The 19048-nt window shown below is 49.8% G+C and overlaps 2 long non-coding RNA genes across 3 annotated transcripts in view; both read left to right on the top strand.

Moving 5' to 3' along the window:
• The window catches only part of LOC131516377 (uncharacterized), a 44682-nt gene extending 31213 nt beyond the window's left edge, over positions 1 to 13469 (top strand). Inside the window, exons 3-5 of one of the 2 annotated variants that reach the window (XR_009264038.1) lie at positions 10041 to 10145; positions 10303 to 10383; positions 12200 to 13469. This is a non-coding gene — a long non-coding RNA (uncharacterized LOC131516377). Of the gene's footprint in view, positions 1 to 4557; positions 4731 to 10040; positions 10146 to 10302; positions 10384 to 12199 lie in introns of those variants that run through there. The other variant, XR_009264039.1, reaches the window with a different exon arrangement.
• A 2833-nt stretch (positions 13470 to 16302) lies between these two features.
• Positions 16303 to 19048, top strand: part of LOC131516376 (uncharacterized) — a 45891-nt gene continuing 43145 nt past the window's right edge. Inside the window, exon 1 of the long non-coding RNA XR_009264037.1 lies at positions 16303 to 16539. This is a non-coding gene — a long non-coding RNA (uncharacterized LOC131516376). The remainder of the gene's footprint in view (positions 16540 to 19048) is intronic.

Raw genomic sequence — 19048 nt, 5'->3', positions numbered from 1 at the left:
GTCTAGTGGGGGAGCAGGTGGCACAGGGTAAGTGACAGGACGGATGAAATACTGTCCGCTGGGGGAATGTTCAGAATGATTTTACTCACTTGCTTGTATGCATTCCCTCATTCCCATAATAAGCATTTACGGGCTGGCCACCCCTCAGCCCTGGTGGTTCTGGAGGCTTCTAGAGCAAGCCCTTTCCATGTCACATGGATGCTGCTATTTGCCATGAAGTGATGCTGGAAAGTGCCTGGGAAACGGAAGGGCATGCTGTTCCTTCTGCCTGGAACCCCCTTCCCACCTCACCCACCTGGAGAATGCAGGACCCAGCCCAGGGAAGGTGGGCACCCCTTCTCCAAGGTGCCCTCCCTGACCCCCTGAAGCATAGCTAGATTCTCCTTCTCTGAGCCCCCCAGCACGCTCGTTATTACCCGTTCTGCCCCTGCTGTGCTGCCTTGTGGTGGGTTGTTTCCAAGTCTGTCTTTGAGGAAAATGGAGAGCCTAGGTCAGGCTGCCTAAAAGCAGAGCCTGAGATGGAGATTTTGATGCATGTAGTTTATCAGGGGCAAGGGGCATGTTCTTGGGAGAAGTGGGTAAGGGAAGCAGGATGGGGCAGCAAGGATGTGGTCTCGGCTGGAGTCTGGCCTCAGCCTGACCCGTCCTGGTGGGAGCCGCACCTCAGAGCATGACCCCTGACAAAGGGGTCAGTCAAGGGGGCCAGCCTCTGTACCCCCAGAGTCACCTAGTCTGACATCAGAGGAGCAGGCAGGGATAACCTCCCAGGTGAGGTGGCTCCTCTTTGGCCAAAGACAGTTCTCTGAGGAAGAGGGTGGCTGTGAGCGGTGGCTGTCAACACTGCCAGGACGGGTGCCTCAGCCGTGTGAATAAGGGAGCTGGGTAAGGCACCCACAACATCACGGGGCGGGGGGAGGGGCAAGGGAGGATCAGGAAAGAGCGTCAAGATCTCCGCCAGATCTTTTCCGAGACAGCTTACAGGTTCTGTGTATTTGTCCCTCCTCTTTTTTTTCTTTAAAAAAAATTTTTTTTTAATGTTTATTCATTTTCGAAAGACAGAGACAAAGCACAAGCAGGGGTGGGGCAGAGACAGTGGAGGACACAGAATGTGAAGCAGGCCCAAGGCTCTGAGCTGTCAGGACAGAGCCCCATGCGGGGTTTGAACCCACGAACTGTAAGATCATGACCTGAGCCGAAGTCGGATGCTCAATCAAGTGAGCCATCCAGGTGCCCCTCATCTCCCTTTCTTTTGCTAAAAGTCCTCACAGGCCGAACAGAGGAGTTCGGCAGAAGCTGCACGCGGGGCAGTGTCCTTGAGGGCCTTGGGGAGGGGCAGCAAGGAGAGGGAGACCCAGCTCTTCACCACTCACTGAGTAGTAGCCTGTCTTCCTTTATGCCCCGAAGGCCTGACCTTCTCTGCCTTAGCCAGGCCGGGGAGCACTTCTGTCCTCTGAGCACCCTCCACACTTGACCACAGACCAAGCGGGCTGGGACGACTTGCTTTGCCTCGCTGAGCCCACGGTGAATTCTTATAAACGAGGGCTTCATCTTATTTTGATTTTCCAAGTGCCTCTCAGTGCCTTGCCCTTTAATAGGTGTCCACTAAATTGAGCAAATAAAATAATGGATTCCTTAATTTTTTCTGAGAGGTGGGAGGAAGGACCAATACCCGCTCTGATGTCACCAATTGCCAAGGGTGTACTCGTGTTCAGGTTGGGCCTGGGCAGTCTTCCCATCCCGGCGCCCCAGCCCCAGCCAGCCCTGAACCTCCTGCTCGGCCCTCCGCGCATCCTGTGTGGCAGCCTCGGGCGAGGGTGGGCAGCGGGACACAGCAAGGACAGAGAGCCCCCGCTGGCCTGGTGCACTAGCTCCTCGGCCTTAATTTATATGAAATGTGACTCCATCACTCAAAGCCTGTGCCTGGCCTTGGTCGGTGCAGGTAATGATGATATAGGCTCATTTATGCAAGATTATCCTTTTATCACATTTCCAGACTCATTTATGAGGCTCATGTTTCCCCCCGAGGGCGTCATCAAGCAAGTTAAGTTGTACTATTTCCCTCCCGCGGAGAACTGGCGGGAGCCTCCCCCGTTGACGGATGAGGCCCGCTGCCTTTGCCAAATAGGGTCGGCGTGATGGATCTTTTACTTGTGAATATTATAGCTGGAAATTAGCATGTTTATTGAGGTAGAATGTGTTTGTTTACATTCCACTACCCATGGCATTACCTCTTATGACCTGACTTATTTAGTTGAGGATAAGCACAAATGATCCGCGTTTTGGCACCCACGAAAAATTAATGAACTTCCAGATATAGAATCCAGCCTTAAGTAAACACACCAGTGAGGTGGGTGGGGGCAGAGGGGCCGGGAAGGGCTCTGGGGGGTTGCGTGGTAGGCGAGGTGGACGTCCTGGTACTCTGAGCCCGTCTGGAAGGGGCAGCAGGTAGGGAGGCAGAGGAAGGGCAGAGGGCGGTGGATGAGGTGTCCGTGCAGAGCATGTGGCCAGCACCCAGCCTATGAACTTTCCCTGACTTTCTGACAAGTGGGAGTCGGTAGAGGGGATGGAGAGAGACACGAGGAGAGCCCACGGCTCTCCTCCACATTCTCCTTCCATTCCTCCTTGCCGTGTCCTGGTGCGGATCTCCAGGCTCCTCTCATGGAGGAAATCTCATCTGTGAAATGGGGCCAGCCTCACTCGTAACCTGAGAAATAACCAGACTCACGTCGGACGTGTCTCTGCATCACCGGTGGCCGCGGTGTCAGGCGTGGAAAAGGGTGTTCGCTGGGGGCCAGACGGTGGACAAATAGGACGCTAGAGATTAGCGTTCGGAGAACTTTGAAAAGGCCCAGGTGGAAAATATTTTGAGTTTTGTGAGCCACACAACCTCTATGCAACTACTCAACTCTGCCACTGTAGTGCAAAAGCAGCTAGAGACAAGATGTAAACATATGAGTGTGTCTGTGGTCCAAGAAGACTTTATTTTTAAAATCAGGTGTGGCTGGATTTGGCCATAGCCTTTCACCTCTATGTGGCGAGGCTGTGGAATGTTTTAGACTCAGACAGCTGGGCTTAAATCCCAGCACGTCCGCTCTTTAGCTGTGTGGCCTTAGACAAGTTACTTAACCTCTCTGAACTCCTCTTTTCTCTCTGCAAAATGGAGGATAGTGGCTTGTACTTTTTGGTATTCCTCTCACCATGCCTACAGGGTTGGGCTCAGAGAAGGAGCTCAGGAAATCTTGTGGATTGGCTTAAAAAATGTCTCTGATGATAATAACAGGTTCTGATGAGTACTACACTTTTTGATTTACAGTGCATCTCTCCCACATTTCGTTTCTACATCCTGTCCCCTACAGAATGGTATGGTATTATTCTGCCCACTTTATTTGGTGTTTTTTTTTTTAAACGTTTATGTATTTGTTTTTGAGAGACAGAGAGAGCATGAGCAGGGGGAGGGTCACAGAGAAGGAGAGAGAATCCCAAACAGGTTCTGCTCTGTCAGCACAGAGCCCAGTGCGGGCTTGATCCCATGAACCATGAGATCATGACCTGAGCCGAAATCAAGAGTTGGACACTTAACTGACTGAGCTGCCCAGACGGCCCTATTCTGCCCACTTTATAAATGAGAAAACCAAGGTCCAGAAAGACTTAAGAGACTTTCCACAGGTCACTATCTTAGTGCATTTGGGCTGCTATAGCAAAATAGCCCAGGCTGTGTAGCTTAGAAACAACAGAAATTCATTTCTTACAGTGTTAGAGGCTGGGAAGTTCAAGCTCAAGGCACTGGTAGATTCGGTGTCTAGTGAGACCTGCTTCTCTGTACACGGCCGTCCTTTCACCGTAACCTCATGGGGCAGAGGCTGCAGGGAGCTCCCTTGGGCCTCTTTGATGAGGGCACTAATCCCATTCGTGAGGGCCCCACCCTCATGACCTCTCATCTCCTAAAGTCTCCACCTCCTAATCCCAACAGACTGGGCATTAGGTTTCAACATATGAATTTTGGGGGGCACATTCAGTCTCTAGCGGTCACACAACCAGTAAGGGACAGAACAGGGATGAAAATCAGTTATTTCAGCAGTGAATCCTTGCATTTTCCAGTACACCAGAGCTGCAAGCTGTCCCAAGCTGTCTTACCCCTGCCATGGCAGTGAGCAAATGGGCTGGCCGTATAGGTGCTTGGAAAATAGGTAGATTGGGTACATGATCTCTCTGTGGGAAGAGGTTGCTTCTTACCTCCTCAAGTTTTGAGACTTATAGCCTAGGAATATGGGGATCTCGGCTGTGTAGTGAAGATCCTAAAGTGGGTGAGCAGATTGGGGCTGGAGCCGGGGTGGGGGTGAGGTAACATTGCTGCAGGCTGAGGGATCCCCCTGGTGCAGAAAGAGGACAGAAAGTTGTGACCAGCTCAGAGATCAAGCTTTACTCTTCTGATAGAGCAGGACACCCTGTATCCATAAGGGATAGCATTCAGCAGCAAGTAATCGAGACCCAAAAAGGCTCAGGCTTAACAGAAACAAAAACAAAACACAAAAGGGCAGGTCAATTTTTCTCTCTCAGGTGCTGTGAAATCCAGGGTGGTCATGGCTGGGGCAACAACTCCAAGATGTCATCAGAGTCTCTGGCATCTTCTATCTCTCTGCTTGGCCAAGTGGCTCTGCAAGTAGCTTCCACCCTCAAGGTTACCTCTTGGTCATAAGATAGCTACTGGAGCTCCAACCATCAGGATCACATTCCAGGTGGGAGAAAGAAGGAAGGAGGGGAGGGTGGGAGGGGTGCTTGCCAGCTGAGTCAGCCCCTTTTAAAGGAGACTTCTTGGGAACCCCACCCTAGAAGGGAACAGCTTTGACTTTCACTTTGTTGACCAGAATTCATGGGGCCGGCCCTATCTATAAGGGAGGTTGGGAACTATGGATGTTGTAGCTGGGCATTGCTGCCCCAGTCATGGCTTTGCTAGTAAGGAAGAAGGGGAGAATGGATATAGCGTGGGCAAACCTCAGCCTCTGCCTCCTTCCCTTAATTGGCCAGAAAAGTAAACTGAGGCCCTGGAAAGGAAGCAACTTGCCCAATATTGCACAGTTAGGGGCGTACCTGAGACCAGACCGCAAGGTTTCTGACTCCAAGGCAGATGCTTCTTCTCCTGTCCATACTGCTTCACTGCGTAACCACACTCCCGGCCCCAAATAACAGTATTATTATTTATTAAGCATTAACCATGTGCCAGGTACTATGCTAAAATAAAGGCTTTCCAAGCTTGTTCCCCTGAATCTGGTACCAACCGTCTGAGGCAGGCAGTATATTATTCTCATTTTATAGGGGAAGAAGCCAAGAGTCAAGTGAGTGAGGTGACTGCTCCAGGTCACAGAACCCCTAAGTACGGAATGGGCTTGAAACCCAGGCTCCTGACCCAGGCTGTGCGCAATCTAGTGCCTGGGGTTAAAATGACCCAGGGACGTCCCCAGTGGGCTTCTGAGCGGAGGCGCGTCTCTCAGTGAACTTGTACCCTCGGGAACGCCTTCAGACCACCCCCACAGTCAGGCAGCACACGTTCCACAGACCAAGGGGGCTCCCTGCTCCCCACCTACCTGGCCAGCCTCCCTTTCTGCTGCTTCTCATTCCAGCCAATTACTCCTAATGGAGTGATATGAAATGTAACTAACTTGGGGAAATATCTGTATACTTTAATTAAATCAGTTCGCAATTAGCCATCTGAGTAATGAGGCTAAGGTGTTTTATCTCCCTGTGAGCCAGCGGGCCAGGGGAGCCAAAGGCAGAGGGATTTTGTGCGAATGGCATGGTCTTAGTGACAGACTCCTCAGGGGTATAGAGGCAGGTGCTGGAAACCCCAGGAGAGGATTTGGCCCAAATTTACTATGATTAAATAAATACAGCACCTCAGAGAGGAGCTACTAGGAGCTATTTGTAGGACTAAATTTTTAATGGCTGCAGCCTGTTTTTCTTATTAAAGAAATACCAGGGCCTTTAATCCAAACACCTCGTGGCAAAGTGCTAAAAATTGCCCATGTCCACTGTGTGACCCTGAAGTCCCTAGACAGGGCAAATGCCTGACTGCACAGATTGGCCACTGTCCAGCAACAGGCTCTCAAAGGCTCCTTAAAGCTGGCAGGGCAGGGTGAGGCCGGTCAGGGATTTGCACTGGGCGCAAAATAAAGGCCCCAAATACTCAGTGGTCAAATAGTAGTATTTTAACAGAATATATTTTAAAAACCAAACTTAATGCAAAATGTTGATGATAAGCAAAATTTCACAATTTTAAATTAAAGAGGGTCAGTAATGATGTCATGCCATTGCTGAACCATCTGGGAGTCGGAAGTAAAAGGAAAAATCAGTAATATTGATTTTCTTTATTAAAAATTTTGATATTTTGTTCAACATGGATTTTTTTTATATTAGCTTTGATTTAAAAAATATTGTATTACAGGGGCGCCTGGGTGGCTGTCGGTTGAGCGTCCGACTTCGGCTCAGGTCACGATCTCACAGTTTGTGAGTTCGAGCCTCGCGTCGGGTTCTGTGCTGACAGCTCAGAGCCTGAGCCAGCTTTGGATTCTGCGTCTCCCTCTCTCTCTTCCCCTCCCCTGCTCACGTTCTGTCTCTCTCTCTCTCAAAAATTAATAAGCATTAAAATTTTTTAAAATATTGCATTACAATATTATGTATCTTAATTACTACCTTTTTGGCACCCACTTGTATTCCTCTGGGCAAGTGCCTCACTTACCTAATCCTTGTCCTGGCCCTGCCAGCTGGGTTGCCTCTGAGAGCTGGTGTCTCTTTTGGTCAAATGGCCATTCTGTGGGCCCCTCTAGGACCCAGCTGAGTTCTCAGGGGCTCTGTGTGGTAGAATTTATGGTGGCAGAGACAAGGGTGGCTCTTGGAACCTTAGTCTGTTAATGCAGAGAGCAGTCTCGTGATTGCTCCAGCAAGGCCCAGAGACTAGAAGCAGCTGGCCCAAGGTCGCACAGCAAGTTTGTGGCAGAGCTTGAACTGCAGCTGGGTTTTCCTGATTCCCTACAGGGCTGTTACTCATCAGAGGAGAGCTGGGATTTTCAGATGACTCAGGGCGAAAGCCGTCAGAGAGTTGCCCTCCATGAAGGGAGGCCCTGAGAGAATGGCCCAGGGTCGATGGTGCTGATGGGTGGGCCTGGCTCCCACACACAGCCCCTCTCTCCCTCCCAGTGACTGGTGCAGAGGTGGCCATGTGACCCAGTCCTGGCCACGAGGACACAGCAGAAGTCATTGGCTGGAGCTAATGGGGACAGAATCAGCTGATATCCTTTTAGATCTTTTTGCCCATTCTCTTCCCCCTTCACATCTTGACTTATACTCTGTGCCTGGGAGTGAGCAGCTGCTTCATGGCCTTGAGGACAAAAGCCACAGGCTAAAAAGAGGAGAGGAACCTGGGTCGCAAGGCCCCTTGAACCCTCTGTCCCAGCCCTGGGCTGCCTACTGCATCTCTTATTCAGTGAGTTAAATTAATGTTCTCTGCTGAGGCCTTGATTAGCTGCATTTTCTACAGCACTCACAGCTTGAATGCTATAGCAGCTCCGTCACCCATGGTACAAAGAGCAGCTTTTGGTGAAATGTATTTGGTATTCACATGGCTCACTCCCTGCTTCATTCAGGTCTTTGCTCCCTGTCACCTCCTCTGGGAAGCCTTCCCTGACCACCCTATCTAAATAGCAGCTCCCATCACTCTCCGTGCCTTTTCTCTGTGTTACTTTGTAACGGTTCTTGTCCGTCTCTACCTGACAATATGTGATGTGATTATTTGTTACTTGCCTCCTCCACGGGAGTTAGTTCCACAGGGGCAAGGCTCTTCTGTTGGCCTTTTATGACTGTATCCACAGTGCCTAGAACAGCAGTTAGCACATAGTAGGTCCTCAATAAATATTGTTGAATGAATGGACATACTCTGGGCCAACTGGGTCCTGAGCCTTTGCTCCTGCCTCGGGCATCTGCCAGCTCTCCAAGACAGCAAGTTAACATGGTCCTTGAAATTAGAATTTCCACTTCCTCTCTGGTTCGGGCCCTCAGTACCCAATTGTGAATTCTTATTATTGACCCCTCTGCTCTCCTGCAATGGACACCACTGGACACCCCAGATCTTAACCAACTTGCCTATGGGCTCTGCCTCTTCCAGCCTTGTCTCACCAGACGTCTACCCTGCCCATGCCCCATGATGCCCAGTGGCACCCTCTGCCTGCGACATCCTCCCCATCTTTCTTCATCCCCAGCCATTGTTCTTGTCATTGTTCTTGTCATTGTTCTTGTGGGATCCCAGGCGGTGACGACGCTGTGTGAGAACTCCCGACTCTCCTGTTGACAATAGATCAAAAGCCATTACCTCCTGGTTCTGATTTCCAAGATGGGAGCCTGCCTCTAAGAAAACAAAACGAATGGGTTTGGTGTGCCAGAATCCATTAACTGGCTACCCGAACTAATCAACAGCAGGAATTCAAGGAAATTGCAAACTGAGAAGCCAGATTATTTGGGTCTCTTGATTGAGATCAGAAGAATAATTGTTTGAGGGTTCCATTTAATAAGCTTTGTTTACTAACCCCAGATCTTGTTTTGATATTTCAGCCTCAGTTATTGGGGGTATGCCCACACTATATAATTGTGCCATTGTTGCTGGTAGGGACCTCAGAGCTTCTCTACCCACATCCTTTCATTTTATAGTTAGAGGAAATGAGGCACAGAGAGGGAAAGCAACTTCCCCCAAGGTCTCCCAGGGATTGGAGACTCCCAGCTAAGGGACTTCTACTTCTGAGAAAACCAGCAAGAGGTTCCAGTGGCCTCAAAAGGAATCTTTCTCACATGGCCATTAATGCATCCTGAAAGAGTTAAAGAACCAAATCCCCTCACCATTTAAGGAAATACTTGGACAAATGTGATGGGAAGGGGCAGCGTGTCATTGTCTCCTGAATCTTCTTTGGAAGGTAAACATGGCTGCCCCCATAAATACCCACTTCTTCCAAGGAGCTGTCTTTATCTGGTAGTTACTGAGAATGCCACGGAGCCAAAATATTACAGAGAATTGCCACACGTGAGGGATAGTCTGGAGAACCTTCCTTGAGGCCTGGAATTGCCCAGTTCTGTAACAGCCAGGGCTGGAAGCAGGAGAGACAAGGAAAATCATGGTTGGGGGATGTCAGGGAGGTTTCTCCTAGGAGAGACTCTGCACCTGAAGAGCAGGGTTTAGGGGACAGACGGGTGTTTATTATCAGTGGGAAACCAGTGGGTGATGAGGGAAAATCCATCCATTCTACACGGTTTGTTGGAGCATCCTCCCCCCACCCCTTTTTAAAGTAGGTTCCACACCCCGTGTGGAGCCCAATGCGAATTTGAACCCAGCAGTGGATGTCTCCTTCCACTACAGGATATGCAAATCACTTATAATTGGAATCCCAGGAGTGGGGCTGCCACACGTAGGGTTGTGGGTAGGCTCAGAGTACTGCAGACATCACAGTTGGGCCCTGGTTCCCTCTACTGTGAAAACCTTTCCAGTCTTCCAAGAAAGCCTCCCGTCCCCTCCAATCATTCATGTATCCATTCTTTTGACCAACAAGACCATCACCTTCTCTTCTTCCATAAGAGATACTGGGAATGTACGCAACGGGATGTGGTCCCTCCCCTCCAAGAGTCGTTGAGCAGAGACCAGATCTGTCCCTGTTTCTGCGGCTCAAGCATCATCAAATGACTACGTTATCCTGACCAACTCGGTCACTCAGCCCGGCGTGCTTAGCGGCTTGGGCACCACGACCCCCTTTTGCCACACGCTTGTGTTCATACCATCGCAGCTGGCAGTAGTTCCTTTGAGCAGCTGGGCCCCATCTTTAGTTAGGAATCCGTTTTTGGATTACTGAAACTCCAGGGATTTTAAACAAGAACGTGCTGTTAAGTGTCCCCCATCCTATGCTCAGCCAATTGATTGTTTGAACTTAAATGGGAAACCACGTTTTTCTTTGTCCGTTGAACTTCACCTGCTTGCATCCAGCCTATTGTATATTTTTTTTCTTTTGTAGCCCATTAAGGACTTTTCCAGCCCCAATTTTGCCACGCAACGGTTTCTGCAATGCCTGGAAACATGGAACGTGTGCTTTGAGAGTCTCCCTTTAAGGCAGTAACAGGTAGAAATGAACAGAGATAAGGGTAGGCCTTACAACACTTCACCAGTGACTGCCTTCCAATCAGTTTCCCCTACTGTTTGTGTGGGGTTGACTAACCAGCCGTGAATCTGCATCTCTAAACTCTCATCTTGCCCCCTCCCTCCATTTTGTCTACAAGGCTAACAACAGAGACTTAAGAAATGCTTCCTAGCAATCAAAATGCATTATGTCTAAAAGCGTCCCATCAGAGGGAAACCAGGTGAGTTGAGCATATGCCTTTTCTTGCTGAATTCCCACTAATTCTTAATAGTCATCATTTCTTTGTTCCCTGACTGCTTATAAACCAGGAGAATACGATTAGTCACAAAAGAAAGTTCTAGGAAGGGAGACAACAGGTTTACACAGGTCAGGGATGGCAGGATTCCACTGTAGCAGGAGCCCCAGCTTCCCCCACAGGCAGCAGGAGGAGGTGCAGGAAGGAACTAGCACAGGAAGCTGCATTTGGGAAGGTGGTTCCTTCCCGAGCAATCGGAAGGAGCTGTTCTCACCACAGGACGTTTTCCAGGAGAAAACTCTTTAAAAGCTGAAACTGGAAAACATAGCCAAAACAGAATGACATGGGACATATCATCTGACCTTAGGAGCTAGGCCCTGGGAGAGAGTGGTCCATCCAGTACTACGAGGGCTGAAGCATGCAGTCCTGTCCTAGAGGCAGGTTATGCCCCAAGACATAACCCAATAATGGTTCTTCTGGGAGCTAAGATATGAGAGGGAACATGAAAAGCAGCTGGAACTATGGGGCATCATCAGAGCCCTTATACTTGCAGTCATTGAAAGGTCTGGCTTTTTAATACAGATGTGCCCTCCTTCAAGTCCTGGTTAATCGCCACCTAGACACCATGCCTCCAAATCTCACAGGAGGACAGCCACCTGAGGTGGTATTTGCCATTAGTGATATAGGTTGGGTTTTCCAAATCATGCCACCTGGTGGTCATTAGGAGAATCACAGGACCGGTGTTCAGCATATGCATTGGTAAGGGGGTGCATCACATAAATCACTCAATTTGCAAGAAAGCACGCCAATTTGACTTAGTGTTTGTAAAGCCACAGTAGCTATTAACAATTCCAGGTGGTGAGGAAAACACTTTGGGGGGGGGGGACAACAACAAAATAGGCCAGTGGACAGAAATGTAAGAGGAGTATTTGTATGCTGGGAATGGGTGGAGGGGGTTGTCCACACAAGATAGAAGACAAAAGGGAGAAGGACAAGAAGGAAATGAAAATGGACCAACTCAATGAGATTGGAGGGATTCCTGACCTGTGGCTTAGACCCTGGCTAATTGTGTCACTCATAGGTGTCTCCCTCACTTTACCCCTTAGTTTAACTCAACTGGCTCGTATTAAACGCAGAAGTAAGTGCTTCGCTAGAGGTGAGCAGTCCCGAGCAGTCGGGAGGAACTGTTCTCACCTCTTCATGAAGCTGCCCGGACGGTTTGGCTCCTGAATTCGGTGGCCTGCATGGGGTCTTGAAGAGATGTTTTCCTACCTCATGCATTTTTTTTTTAATTATTAGTTGTGGTAAAATACACATAAGTTTACTACCTTCACCATTTTTACGTGTACAGCTCAGTAGCATGAAGTACATTCACATTGTGGTGCAAATATACCACCATCCATCCCCAAAACTCTCCTCATCGTCCCAAACTCAAACTCAGAGGCTGTTAAATACCAACACCCCTGTCCTCCCTTCTTCCGTCCCCTGGAAACTACCAGTGTGGCTTCTCTATGAATGTGGCTGTGTCAGGGACCTCACATAAGTGGAATCATGCAGGGTTTGCCTTTTTGTGACCGATTGACTTCACGTAGCATAATGTCTTCAAGGTTCATCCTTATTGTCGCCCGTGTCCTCCCTTTGTAAGACTGAATAATATTCCCTCGTAGGTATATATGCCGTTTTGCTTACCCCTTCATCCCCTCGTGGGCCTTTGGGTTGTTTCCACACTGCGTCTGTTGTGAGTGATGCTGCCGTGAACACGGCTGAGCAAACATCTGAGTCCCGCTTTCGCTTCTTTTAGGGAGGCGCCCAGAAGTGAAAGTGCTGGATCATATGGTAATTCTATCTTTAATTTTGGGGGGGAAACCACCCATACTGTTTCCATAGCAACCTCACGCATTCTTGTGAGGAAATGCCACCCCTACTTAAGCCAGACACAAAGTCCCCCAGGGAATGAGAACTGGAGCCTTCTGGAGATGGAACACCATCTCCGGGTGGAAAAGAAGGGCTTGTGTTTTTCGAGTTTCACCTCTTGCTTCTCTGTCTCCTAACTCCCACCCTGAACATGAATAGCATCCGTATATTTATGCCAAATTTCAAACCCACCAAGGCTGGGGCAGAGAAGAACCCGGACTCCCTTGGTGGCATTGGAGGAGGGTAGAGGCCCAGATAGTAAGTTGGGGTGCACAGCCCTCTGTCCACGTAATAAAGACATCGTGTGACCCTGGGGGGATTTGGCATCTGTCCTGAGGACTCATCAGATACCCAAGGAGAATCAGGTTTACACATTGAAGAAAAGTTCCCTTCAACCACTATCTCCTTCCACCCTCGCAGCCCCTACTTCGCTTGGAGAGAGGACAGCTCCTCTTGGAGCAAAGAGTAATTTAACCGATTCCTGCCATTACTTGATGCCATCTGCAGGGGGCAGCCTGGCACAGAGGAAAGTGAGGCTTTGGACTCCCAGAGACCTGGGTTTAAATCCTTCCTCCACTGCCTACTGTTCGTGTGACTTTGGACAAGTTCCTCAATTTCTTTGAGACTCATCTCAGAGTCCTCAAGACCAACGATGACCATGTTGACCTTTTCCCTGCTGTAAAGATGACATGACATGGAGGACGTACAGTTCCAAGCCCAGCACCCAGAACCTAGGGATTCCATGGGTATCCCTGCCTTCCTTCCTCTCCTGTCCTTCCTCAGTGGTTGACTTTGATCATGTTCTGCCAGAGTCTCCTCTCTCCAGGCTTCCGTGGCCAGTCTTCAGAGGCCGTTTCTCACCAACAGTGGCTCCATTTTTTATTATTCCTGGATGGCCTCTTGGTCCCGGATTAGCTCAGACACATCTCTCTGGGGCCTCCCCATCCACCGGGTGACAGGGGCGGGGCGTGAAACCACCCCCACCAGAGCTAACCCCAAAGCCAGGCGGTGCTCTCTGCTTTGCCATCTCCTACGGCTGCAGATTGTGCGACGAGAGGGCGGCCGGCCCAGGTGAACACAGCCTGCCCAGGCCCGGTTTCATTTGGCTTTTGTCAGATTGGGTTACAAGCTTAACGTTACTTAACTGAAGAGGACTTTGGGGTGTGTGTGCGTGTGTGTGTGTGCGTGTTTGCGTGTGTGTGTGTGTGTGTGTGTTAATAGCAATTTGCGATAGATGCCTTTGGCGCCCACACATTCAATAACACCCACACTCACAAAAAAGAAGGGGGGAGGGGAGCCGTTTTATGGGAGATAACATAACTGCTTGCAATTTGGCTATTCATTGTATCTTTGGCATTTTATGTACTGCATTAGCGGAGGCAATTTCATGCATATGGATATAATGCATTAAGTGGAGGCATTTAAATATAGTGAAACTAATTTTATGATGATTAGTTGAAGGAAAACATTGCATTCGTATCATCTATATAGAAGCCAATTTGCATGAAAATGCCCAAAGTTGCTATGCCAACATTTTCTGTGCTGCTGGTCGGGGTCGTCTCCGAGTCAAGACTTTGTATTAAAAATCGGTCTCCAGTGCCCGTGTCTTTTAATTCATTGCAAGCTGTAGGCCATTTGCTCACAAAGCGCTCGCAGTAAAACAAATGAATAGCTAAAATACTCATTTGCATGATTCCCATTTGAAAACGATTCCCCTGAAATTAAAAAAGCGTGTTACTCGGTTGTGAAGATGGATGGGCCAGTGAGGCGGGCAATTAATATTTTCGGCGTTCTCTTTAAAGCCCTCCCAAGACTGAGAACAGCACATGCCAGACAAATTGGGCCCCACAACAGTTTCAGGGCCTCGGCGGCAGCAGCTTGCTTCCACTGTCTCCCCTTTATTGTCTCACTTACATTATGCAGTAATTAAAACTATTTACCATTCCTACTTATCCGCCATCTGCTACCACGGAAGGTTCCTCTTCTTTAGAAAGCCTTCTTAAAGAACCGCGGAGAGAGGGGAAGGCTTGGCACTGGCTGTGGAAAGTGGTTCCAGCGGTCTTTCCCCCTCCCCCTGCCACGTCCACCTGTCCCTCCGTGAAAGGAAAGACGCAGTGATGGAGGAGGTCGTGGGTGTGATACCGGTGCCTGAGCGAGCGGGTTGTGTCAGAAGGGGAGGAGGTGTTAGGGTACAGCTTCCTTCATCTTTGGGGGGAGAGTCTTGGTTTAGATCTGGGGTGATCCATAGGTGCAGGGGAAGCCTTGGCCTGCATCGTCAGGGCCTGGCGGCTTTGACCATGCAGTTGGGCTCTGGGGCAAAGCCACCAACTACAGTTGTCCAGGTTGTTCACTGCACAAGTGTGCCCAGCCCAGGGCGCTATAAAAGCTGAGGTCCGTCCTGGGATCCCTGCGCCAATCTGAGGTCCTGTGGGGCTGTGTCTGCCCTAAGACGGCTCCTTCTTCAAGTTCACACAAGGGCGCTCTGTGACCTAGCTGTGGCCTTGTCTGAGAGAAGCCATTTTGAAAGCAACCAAGTCGCTGCCTCTTTTCTGTGGCAAATGCCCCCCTCAGATTGGTTCAACCATGGGGCCTGGCCTTGCACAGGCTTGACATTTGTTTGCAGAGGCGGAGCTGGGATGTCCAAAGAGCAGCCTCCTCCACAAGCATTTTCATTTCCTCCTGGGCCCAGCTCCCTAAGCAGGGAGAAAGCAAATGCCTCGGGATATGAGGACGGATTCTCACCAGGACAACAGGCGGCCCAGAGCCTGCTCCGGGAGGACAGGGACTGCGTGGGGAGTGCTTTCCTCTCCTTTCCCGAGCGCGCCCCAGTGCTGGGCACACAGCACGTTTTCCAGAGTACTTGTTGAATGAAGTCCAGGGTGAAGCTTTTGGTTCTGACGTCACTACCCTGGGGCGAAGCCTCTTCTGAGACTTCACCCAGCAGACTTAAGACTCACACCTCACCTTCCCATCTCAGTGGTCCTTTTCTGGAACTTAGCCAAAGGGTTCGCATTTGCCTAGAACTGAGCTTCCTGGCTGTGACTCTTCCGGCCCCCTTCCTCACTAGAGGCCTCGAGGCCATGAACTCCACATCTGGCCTAGGCCTGAACACCCCTTCCATCTTCTCATCTCCGGGAACCTCAGCTCTGCCTCTCTACACTCCCAGCCCCAGAGACCGCTGTCTCTGCCTCCGCTAACTTATGTGGCTGAGACACCTCCATCTCCAGGTGGCTCTGGAGCCTCCTGGCACTGGTAGGTCAGAGAGGATGCCTGAACACTCAAAATGAAGTCCTAATGCTTTCCTGAAGATGTTGCTTGCAGGTGCACCCAGGAAGGGTGAATTTCAAACGAGGGCTTTGTCCAACAATGGTGTGGATGTTAATGGCCTTGGAGGTGGTGAGTCCCACATCATTGTCCCTAAAGGTGTGATGGCATCTGGGAGTCACACATCAGAATCTCCACCCCCAACCCAGAGGCCCCTCCCAGGCACTGGGAGCTCTCCTGTTTCTAGGCTAACTAGAAACTCATTCTCGCTAATAGGACACAGAAGGAATGGGACTGGATGGTGCAGGTTATATAATTAAAGCAAATACACACGTGTGTGGGGGAAAAGGCAAGATTTAACCCAGGGACAATTCTTTCTAAGGCTCGGCCACAGCCAGGAAGGGAGCAAGGAGTGCCTTCTGGGGCCTCTCAAATGCTGTCACATCAGCGGATGCTTATACCACCAGCAGGAACTGCCTGCCCAAACCTTAGCCCCCATCTCCCTGGGCCCCTGCAGACTGGCCAGCGTGCCAGACACAACCAGTGTGCTGGAAAGGGCCCTGACCTTGGCCACAGCCATGGGTTGGAATCTCCCTCTGCCACTGATTGACCCCAGGGCAGCCCTCAAAAGTCTCTGCTAGTCTCAGTTTTCTCATCCCCTGAATGGGGTTTCGTGCATGCCTGTCTTGAGACACTAGTTAATGCTTGCATCATATTTCAGTGCCCGGTCCGCGTCCCCAGAGCAAGACTGTGCTGTCCTGGAGTAGACGCAAGAAGGAAGCATCTCGTACACCAAGTGCGGCAGGTGCAAGTGTTTGAGGCTGTCGGTTGCTCTTCCTGACACCTGCAGAGTCCATCGCTGCAATTCAGACCCAGGTGCTTGAAAAACCCGGCCGGGCCTTGCTGAGGACGGGCCACGTGTTTACGCCCAGAGCACCCACTCTGCGCCAAGCCCTGTGTCACGTGAGTGACCTCCCTCCGATTCTTTTTTTTTTTTTTTTTCCCTAGTTTATTTTTGAGAGAGAGGGAGGGGCAGAGAGGGAGGGAGACGCAGATCTGAGGCAGGCTCCAGACTCCGAGCTGTCAGCACACAGCCTGACTCAGAGCTCGAACCCATGAACCGTGAGATCGTGACCTGAGCCCAGGTCGGACCTAAGCGGCTGAGCCACCCAGGCGACCCCCTCCCTCCAATTCTTGTGGTCCTCATTCAACTGATGGAAAAGTTAGGTTGAGTCCCAGAGCCCAGTGCACTTCCTAACTTGCTGTGTAACATCAGGCAAGTCACTTGCTCTCTCTGAACCTCCATCTCCTGATTTCCACCTCACATCTGCTGCAGTCCCCCTCCCCACCATGCCTTTCAAATTCTCTGCTGGCTGCTAAGCTGCATCTCCCGGTAAATCATTGTAATTATTATTGTGAAGCTTTGTTGTTAAGACATGAGTGAGAGAGAGAAGCATTCCTAGTCACCAAAGAAGACATTAGTAAAAGTAACCCCCAAAGCGGGAATATGGAAGGGAGGGCGGAGAAAAGGGCAGAAAATGTAAAGTTAACCCCTCTGAAACCGCCTTGGAGGGATTGGCTGGAGGAAAAGAAGGGGGGAAAGCCTAATACCCACTTAGTAACCACCACTAAAGATCAATACTGGACCAAAATAGAATCCTACGTAGGAAATGATCTTGCTTCACAGCCCTGGGAAAAAAAAATTTTTTTAACATAGAGAAGCCATTTAAAGCAGAAAAAATATTTGTATGTAAAAGGAAATATTTTAGGTAGGAGTTGAATACCAAATGATTTTGGGTCTCTGTGGGGAGTAATGAGGCATAGCAAACACACAATTCTATATGCATGTAATATTATCATCGCACGCCTCGGAAAGCTTTTAAATCACAGAAATGCAGTTAGGGACCATTGTACAAAATAAACATCCCACTTGGTGTCTTGCCTGCCCTAAGTTCCTTGATCTAGAGCAGCACTGCCAGATTTTTACAGCCCCATAAATTAACGTGGTGCTGATTTGATTGAGCTAAATTAATAAGACTTGTGCTTTGTTGCAAAATAACTATTACAGTATGTTGTGGGGACGCACTGCCGATAAGGAAATTGCCGCCTTTAACAATCCCACTGAAGTTTCATGGAGGATTTCAAAACCGATTTTAATTAAAACAAAAGCCGATGTGTAGCAATAATGTGGGTGTTAAGGAGAGAAAATGCAAAATGTCTTTTTAAATCCATTTTAATATGTCTTAAGGACTGGATGATCGATGTGGTGAGAGCCAGCGGCTGACATCGTGCTGGGATGCTGCCTGTGTTCCCTGCTTCGGCGACACTGGCACTTTGGGCCTGCCCTCGGGCCTCTGCGCTGGCTCATGACTTCCGGGGGAGGGGTCATCTCCTGAGTTGGGGCTCCAGCGGACCAGGAGCCTCAAAACTGGAGCCACTAGGGGCCTCGGGGTTGGAGGAGGCAGGAATCAGGGCCCGCAGTGCCTCTGGTGCTGGGCAGGAGTTTGCGTTTGGTTGGTCCGCCGGCCAGAGCCACATTCAGTCTGAACTTCTACTCCTCCGTTCCGTTAGTTGTGAAATGGGAATAATGCTAGAATTCACCTCACAGAGCTGCTGTGAGGCTGGTGCCTGGTGCACCGATGCCTGAAAAGGTAATTTGTTGACCGAGGAAACCCCAGCAACACAAATGCTAGTTTCCTTTTTACTTGATTTAAATCCGAGATGGTTAGCCCTTACCCGAGGTCCGGCTGTACACAAACGATACACAAAGACCAGGTAGTGATGTTTGGAGGCCCTGTGATGTCCTGGGTGCTGTTCTGAGCAACTTGTTCGCATGTGCTGTCCCCCGTGAGGCTCAGAGGTGAAGGGAGGTGTCTGTATCATGCAGTGTAATAAGTGGTGAAGCTGGGATTTGAACTAGGCCCGAGTCACCCCAGCACCCTGCTCTGAACCACCAGTGGCCTTCAAACTTCTTTGAAAAATAATGCATTTTCCCATATGACCCAGTGTATACAGACACACACCCTTATAACTAAAGTAGAAGTTTCACAAACGTAATGTTTTTACATTACGTATGATGCATATAATGTTTTTATTATTCCATTTCTTTCGTAAAAGAAACTGCTCATGACTCACTTGATGCTTTTGCAACCTGTACTTGAGACGCAACCTTTGGTTTGGAAAATGCCACACGCACTTGTCACTATGTGGGAGGCTTTCTGTGTGTACTCATTCGACCAGCCCACCTGCCCAGGAGGTGGGTAGTGGTGTGTCCATTCTAGAAACGAGAAGCTGAGGCTCAGGAGGGAGGAGTGGCTTGGCCGCAGCTCTGACCTTGCACCTTGTGATGGTTGTGTCTCGACCATCGCTACACTGTATGCTCCTTTGGGGAATTACCACATCTGCCTGGTTCTTTCCCAGTGTCTGTCCAGTGCCTGGCATGGAGCAGCCCCCCACCCCGGGCACTGTTGAG

The sequence above is a fragment of the Neofelis nebulosa genome, chromosome 7 (assembly GCF_028018385.1).
Source record: "Neofelis nebulosa isolate mNeoNeb1 chromosome 7, mNeoNeb1.pri, whole genome shotgun sequence".
Taxonomy (NCBI): domain Eukaryota; kingdom Metazoa; phylum Chordata; class Mammalia; order Carnivora; family Felidae; genus Neofelis; species Neofelis nebulosa.
Note: the sequence above shows the minus strand (reverse complement) of the source record. Positions and strands in the feature narration are given on the sequence as shown.